This window comes from Moschus berezovskii, chromosome 3 (assembly GCF_049115385.1).
Source record: "Moschus berezovskii isolate FMDL1 chromosome 3, NW_MosBer_1.0, whole genome shotgun sequence".
Lineage (NCBI taxonomy): Eukaryota > Metazoa > Chordata > Mammalia > Artiodactyla > Moschidae > Moschus > Moschus berezovskii.
This window is the reverse complement of record NC_142462.1, coordinates 122154478-122162509: the sequence shown is the minus strand read 5'-3', so window position 1 is coordinate 122162509 and position 8032 is coordinate 122154478. Positions and strand designations below refer to the sequence as shown.

The 8032-nt window shown below is 43.8% G+C and overlaps 1 non-coding gene across 1 annotated transcript; it reads right to left on the bottom strand.

Annotated features, from left to right (window-relative positions):
- Positions 1–5388: 5388 nt before the first annotated feature.
- TRNAC-GCA (transfer RNA cysteine (anticodon GCA)) lies at positions 5389–5460 on the bottom strand. The gene has a single exon. It is a non-coding gene; the product is annotated as a tRNA-Cys (tRNA).
- Between the last annotated feature and the right edge of the window lie 2572 nt (positions 5461–8032).

Sequence of the window (8032 nt, the reverse complement as noted above, 5' to 3'; positions counted from 1 at the left end):
AGAAGGCGCCGCCGAGCCGGCCGGGAAGAGGGGGCGAGGGGAGGGCGGGGCGAGCCTGGCGGCGCCCCCTCCCCGCTGGTTCAGCCTAGACCCGCGGGAGCTTGCCAGAGGAGGGGCTTGGCGCCGGGTTCCGCCTTGTGGCCAGCTCGCAGTGTGCTTGCAGGACTAAACCTGTGCATCCACACATCCATCCGTCCATCCGTCCATCCATCCTTTCTTGCATCCAACTTTACTGAGCGATTCCTATCCTCCAGGTGGGGATGCTCGGGTTAAACGCTACCCGTCTCTGCGGAAGGACGCATCCCGCTAACCGACCGTGACTAGGGAAGGGGTGGGGGAAGCGGGCCCCGAGAGGGGAGGAGGGGGCTGCAGGCTGGACCCCTGGACTTGGGTGGTGGATGGGCCGGAGTGGCCGCCAGACCCCGGCGTCTGTCCCCCGGCTCCCGCGCTCACCCTCGCCTTGACCCGGGAGCCACTGTACCTGTGTGACTATTTGCTGCTCTGTTTTGTTGATCTGTAGACGTTCCTGGCACGGAGTAGGCCCTCAGATAAATGTGTTGAATGAACGAAGCGCGAGCCCACCATTCTATGGATCAGAAAGGACGCAAAGGGCCTGGGAGGGAGCTGCGGACTCGTCTGGGGTAGACGATCCCCAGCTGGGCCTCCTCCCCGGTCTAGTGGACCCCTGTTAGGACAGCTTAGAGAAGGCGGGCTCGTGGGGCTAAACCTGCGGTTTGCAGGGGCCGAGGAAGCCGGGGACCAACAGGAGGCAACGCCTGCAGCGCGGAGAGCCCTTCCCCACGCCTGCGCCCCGACAGTTTTCTTCCTGTGGACTCTTAGAGAAAGGGAAATTCTTGCCCAGAAATCCCAGTGTTGGTCCCTGTGGGTCTAACCTCCATGGGTCTCCGCCGGCCTTGCTGCGTGTGACCTCCCAGAACTTCGGATTACAACGTTGACCACCTTGGCCTGGCCTCCAAGGAAAGCCGCGTGGGTAGAACACGTCAGTGACTGTCCAGCCCCTTCCCTGGGCAAAGCCCCCTTCCCCACACCCAGGGGATCACTGACACAGCACCCATGTCTCTGTAGCCCACGGTCCTGAAGATCTGAAGGTATCACAAGGTGTCAGGCCGTGGGAAAAGACAGGTTCAAGTTCAACATCTGCTCTCAGGATTCCTCAAGGCCACAGCGCCCCTTGGTAAGTACCTTACCTGTGCTTGGTGCCTAGGGCCCTTCTTGCTGAGGTCAGCTTCCTCCTGGTAGGTATCCCTTCTCTCAGCTCATCCCACATGCCACCCTTAGTTTCAGAATCCCTAAACTTTAAAATCCCTTCACTTCAAAAAAAAAAAAGGTGATATCTCTCCCCAAGAAAGACATGCTTCCTTTAGCATGTACAGGCTTGGAACTTCTTTGATTCAACCTTCCCCTTACCTGACCAGGCTGGGACCCCAGCTGTAGACTCTGGGTCAACAGTTGCTTAAAGCAATTCACCAACATCTTTGTGCTGAATGACCTGGTTGCCAAAAATCAATTTGCAAATGGCCAGTTCTCCCAGTGCCTGAGAAACCTCTTTCCTACCTTTAAATTTTAGTTGTACCTCCCACCCCATGCCGGCATCCACCTTGGCTTCTGTAACTGCCTTGTAAAATGATTGCGGAGAACTGTCCTAAATTTAGATCAATGTTTATTTGGCCGTTCTGCACACAAACAAAGGGAGGACTGCAAATGGAACAAAATTTTTAAAGATTTTCAATAATTCAGATTGGTTTTTCAGCAACTCGATGTTCAGTGGTTTAACTTTCATACATTTTGCTTTTGGCTCTCTGGTCATTCTGTGAATTGGCTTTTGGTGAACTAGCCAGCTACAGTTTTCCCAAATAATTTAGCTAGCTTCCTGTAGAGATGCTGTCTACTTCTCTTTGTGAAAACAGCCACAATCAATTTGAGTGTTTAAATATTTTCTGATTTTTATTATTTCCTTTTCTATCTATGAGGTTATTTTAAAGTACTTTTTAGTTTCCAAATGTATAAGTCTCTAACTCTGTTATATTTTTGTAACTGAGTTTTGCCTTGCATTAAAAAATATGTGGTATGTGATGCTCATATTCTTAAGGATTTTCTGATACACGTTTTGTGTTCAAATTATGCAATAAACGTTTCAAAGTGTTCTATGTTTGCTTCAAAAGAGTACATATATTTTTGTGTGTCCATTACATCAAGCTGGGTTGTGTTATTTATGTCTTCTATACCATTTATTTTAACTTTTGATCTATCAGTTACTGAGAAAGATGTGTAAAACCTATCAATCTTGTGCATTTGTCAATTTCTTCCTGTATTTCTGACAATTTTTGCTTTACATATTTCGAGACTGTGTTTACAAGTTTAGAATTGTATTTTCCTGGGAAAGTGTTTATTATTATGAACTAATTGTGTTTATCCTTAATAGTACTTTTAATCTATACTCCATTTTGCCAGACTTAGTATTGCTACATTAACTTTATTTTTGATAGTATTTGTTTAATATATCTTTTCCCATCCTACTTTCAAACTTTCTGGATATTTATATTTCAGTTGTGTGTTTTATAAGAGCCTGTAGCTACATTTTGTTATTGTTGTATAATCCAATATGACAATCTCTACCTTAATTGGCAAGTAGTCTATTTACTTTTATTGTGTTTAGTAATATGTTTTACTTCATTTCTACCATCTTATTTCTTGCTTTCTATTGATAATGATTTTTTCTGTGCCTTTTCTCCATTCTTTCCTTCTATTGGATTGATTGATTTTTCTTTACTCACATTTTTTATTCTACTGATTTGAAATTTATGCCTTCCTTTTCTATGCTTTTAGAGGTTACTCTTTAAAATTTTATACACATATTTGTTTTAATATAGTCTAATTATATTTTATAGTTCACTCTCCTTCCAAACAATAGAAGGACTTTAGTATATTAATTTGTATAATCTATGCTGTTTAGATTTACCAATATGGTTGCTAGTATCTTCATTCACTATTTTTTCTCTTCTTTTTCTTTTCTTCTGGGTTCTATGTTTTTCTTTCTGAAGTACAACTTTTTAAAGTTCTTACAGCAAAGATAGATATGTTAGAAGTAAATGAGTTCAGCTAAATACCGTATTATTCCCTCACTCTTGAATAATATTTGAGCTCAGTAGAGAATTCTAAGTTACTTACTCTTGTTGTTGTGCTTAGTCTTTGCCACCCCATGGACTGTAATCCACCCGGCTCCTGTGTCCGTGGGATTTTCCACACAAGAATACTGGAGTGGGTTGCCTTTCCTCCTCTAGAGGATCTTCCTAACCCAGGGATTGAACCCATGTCTCCTGCATCTCCTGCATTGGCAGGCAGATGCTTTGCCACAGCCTCTTGGGAAGCTCCAGTTACTTTTATACACTTAATATTTTATTTCATTGTCCTCCAACTTTCACTGCTTCTGTTGAAAAGTCTACTGTCAGACTGATTGTTATTCCTTCTCACAAGAATTGTCTTCTTTGTCTGACTGCTTTTAAAATCATCCTTTGTCTGTGGTATTACGAAGTTTCTCTGCAATGTACCTAGCAGAGGTATGGATTTATTTTTATTTATCTTTCTTGGAACTCATGGTTCCTAAATCTGAGGCACTGTATTTTTGTACAAGTTTGGAAAATTCTCAAACATAGCTTTTAATAGTGCCTCTCCTCCATTATTTTTTCTGTTTGTAGAATTCATATGTGATATTTGTTGGAACTTTCAATTTTATTCTCCATCTTTCTTAGCCACTCCTTTATGTTTTGCATTCTTTTAGACCTCTCTGCTTTGTTCTTGGTAATTTTTTCTAAGATTTCTATCCCATTTCATTCCCAGATTTCGCTTTTCTCTCTCTCTCTGTCTAAACTGCTCTAAACTATTAATTTCAATTATTGTATTTTTTGTTTTAAATGAATGTCCTTCATCTCATTAGAAATCGTATATTCTCATATATTCAATTCCTTTAATTTATAATATCTGTTTGATAATTCTGCTGTCTGACATTCTTATTCTGTCTCATGGCTTTCATCCGTGGTAGACTGATTCCGCATATATTTTACTGTTTTGAACCGTGAACTCATCTTAATCCAGGTTTCATCAGTAGAATTCTGTGGGGTCTCTTGAAGGCATGCCCCTAAGAGTTTGTGTTTGCTTCTTCGGGGTACTCCAGAATCATTGTTAGCCTGAGTGCGCTTTCTATGTTCACTTTCAGCTTGATCAGTTTCTGAACCATGCAGATACTGTAAATTCAAAGCCATAACATATGTGGGAGTAAATCTGTGGCTATGAATTCTCAGCGGAGATGCCTTTTTCCTCCTGAAGAGAGAAAGGCCCCTTGTCTTCTTGTGCTGGTGTTTTCCTAGTCCACCCTTTTACTAATGGTGTGGCTAGAGGGGATAAAAACCTAATTTCCTGGACTGAAATGGCTATGAAGACTCAGGCAAGTAGGTTATCTTACCACAACCACCACAGTCCTTGGAGGGTTTTAGTTCACCCTCCCCCCCATTCCTAAGAGATCTTTACTTCTGTGAGAGCTCAGCACGACCTACGAATGGATATTTGCTCTCTTTTACTTTACATTTCTGGACATTCTGAGGTAGGAGGAGTTTTAGAAGATCAAGTCTAGCATATTGCTGGTTACAGAAATCCTTTTATTTTTTTTCCCTTTTTTTTTTAATTAGCACCTTTCTTCTTTTATCTAGTTATCCTTTACATTCAATTGACCATTTCTTCATTTGACTCCCTTGCTCACCACAGACAGTTCCTGCTGAGCTCTGTCTGTCCTGTGTCTGGCATCAAGCAGAACACAAATATATCTTGATAAATGGATGATTCTATGATAGCCATTGCTCTTATTTCTGTAAGCTTTGTGAGGATAGCGTGGGGGTCAAAGAGCCCATGCCACTATAGGGAAGATGGGTTAGGAGCAGTGGTGTGCTTGAGCCTGCTTGCACCAGAGAGTCACTTCTTAACATGTCTTCCCAACACCATGTTCAGAAATCTTGTGTTTGTGGCTTGACATTGGATTTGGTGAGATTATTTATACCATGAAGTTGGGAAACACTGCAAATCAATGCTCCCCCTCCCCTCAAGAGCTGGTTGTTAAACACTTACCAACACAGCACTGACTTAGGGCGATGAAAACATGTAGAGACAGCCTATGTAGAACAAGACCAGTGGTAAGTGAAATAAAAAGCGATAGTTGGAGGAACGTATCATTCTAGGGTTGTCATGGTCAGAGACAGGGTTTTAAGTTACCCCAGATTTATCCCCAGATTTGAGAGGACTTAGTATCCTGAGGCCCTGGATTAGGGAAAGGAGCTGAACCTTCAATACCAGCTCCAGCTAGCAAAAGTGAAGGACAGCAGGGGGCACCTGGATTTGAACCAGGGACCTCTTGATCTGCAGTCAAATGCTCTACCCCTGAGCTATACCCCCTGATGTAAGTAGAGGCCTTGTACTACCTTTTACCTGTGTAGCCATGCCCAACATGCCTACAAATTTTTGCCACAAGATGTTCACCAGCCTGGGCCTGCTCAAAGCTGCCAAGCCCACCTTACTATAATTTTACTTCTGTGATACAAAACAAGCAACAGGTTCCCCCTCCCTATAACCACCTCCCTCCTCTTTCTGGAAAAGCACTGACACTGGTATTTATGGCAGGAAAGGCCTTCAGGGTCACTGGTCTATGCCCTTCACCATGGGCATCTGAACACAGAGATTCAGGATTACTGGTCTACCCAAGTGAATTACTGAATCCACTTCTGACTTTGGGTTCAGGGCCTTATAACTAAGCCAATGAGTCTCTTATCTTCCTCTTTTCCCTATCCTCTATCAGTCAAAAAATGTAAAGGCTACAGAAGAGGAGCATTTTAATAGATTAGTGATGAATTCGGACCATCAGGGGAACTAGAATGTGGGCTTAGCAGAGCACACAGTGCCATGCAACTGAAGGACCACAAGGAAACGCTAATGGGGACCCCAGAATTTGACCTTGTGCATGCTGCACCCTTCGGGCCAGTCCTCAGATTTCCTGTGCTCAGGAAGCATCTTGGGGGCTTGTCAAACATGCAGATGTGATGTGGGGTTAGGAACAAGCTTCTTATTGAGGGTCTGCGGGATCCCCCTTTGAGAAACACCTGTCACAGTTCTACATCGGCTCCCTTGTGCGCCACCTGCAGGAAGACTTAGGTACTGAACCCCCAGGAAGGGACGGGTTAGGAATTCTAGCACCTGCCCCGGGGGTCAGACTGAGCTGCTAAGCAGAGGCAGAATGAAAACCAAGGGCCACGATCAGGTTGCTCATCCTCTGAGCTCTGCTCTAGACCCGTGGTTCTTAATAGACCCATGGTTCTTATCAGTTTGCTCATCCTCTGAGCTCTGCTCTAGACCTGTGGTTCTTATCAGTTTGCTCATCCTCTGAGCTCTGCTCTAGACCCGTGTTTCTTAATTTTGGGGTGCGTCAAAATCACTTGGAGGACTTGTTAAAACAGGGATGTCTGGGCTTCCCCCTGAAGGTTTCTGATTAACAAGTTCTGAGGTAATGCTGATGCTGGGGGTCGGGGGCCATGCTTTAAGAACCGCTGCTCTCGATCCACATGTCTGTGACCAGGCCCTTTCACGCTTGCAGTCACACCCGGGGCACCTGTTCACCCTTGCCTCATCTTGTGTTTCCTGAGCACTGGTGCCTCCACTCCACCAAAGACCCATCCTGAGAGCCCCCATCCTTTCCTCCCATTGCCTGCTGGGAGCCCCTGGGAGGGTCTTCTTTGTCCTGGATTACCTCTCTTCCCCGCTTACCATTCAGGAAACTAAATCTAAAGAAGCTTCTGCCAAGATGGGGAAAACTCATTCAAGGGAGTCAAGGAGAGCCAGCTCTTCTGTCCAGAGCAGCCCGATTCAAGCTGAAGATCTCAGTCTGCCTCAGAACAATTCAGCCCAGGGGGTTGCACTGTGACTCCTATATTGCAGATGAGGAAACAGAGATTGGGAGATTATCACTGGCCCCACGAAGGCAAGTAGCTCAGGAGAGAAGGCGGCTCCAGGTGTCCCAGGGGCGTCACCCTTCAGCTTTGCATTTCCATGCTTCTCTCTGGGTTCATCTCCCTTCTTTCTCCTTGATTCACTGAGGTTCGGACCCAGGTAATGCTCCTAGGGTTGGCACACCTGAAATGTCTTTCTTTTGTCCTCTTGCTTGAATGTCAGTTTACCTGGGTTCAGAATTCTGGATAGAGTCTACAGACATAGCACCCTGAACGCACCTGATCTTGTCAGAATTCTAGGTTGGAAGTTATTTTTCTTTATACCTAAAAAATGTGTTTTATAATGCTATAAAGTATCAGCAAAGACAACTTTATTATTCAGTTGCTCTTCTCACCAAAGTATCACATTTAAAAAATTTTTAAATGCATGCATGGTTCATGGGTCTGGCTACACAGCTATTTAATTTTACTTATTTGTGCCTATATTTTCACTTACACAATTTTTTAAAATAACATTTTCCTAATTATGATAAATAATAATAAAGAGCTCCACTCAGTATGTCAGCAAATCTGGAAAACTCAGCAGTGGCCACAAGAGTAGAAAAGGTCAGTTTTCATTCCAATCCCAGAGAAAGGCAATGCTGAATAATGCTCAGATGACCATACAATTGTGCTCATTTCACATGAAAGCAAGGTAATGCTCAAAATCCTTCAAGCTAGGCTCCAGCAGTACATGAACCGAGAACTTCCAGATGTTGAAGCTGGATTTCAAAAAGGCAGAGGAACCAGAGATCAAATTGCCAACATGCATTGGATCATAGAAAAAGCAAGAGAATTCCAGAAGAACATCTTCTTCTGCTTCTTTGACTACTCTAAAGCCTTTGACTGTGCAGATCACAACAAACTGTGGAAAATTCTTAAAGAGATGGGAATACCAGACCAGCTTACCTGTCTCCTGAGAAACCTGTATGCAGGTCATAAGCAACAGTTAGAGTGAAAAAGCGGGCTTAAAGTTAAACATTCAGATA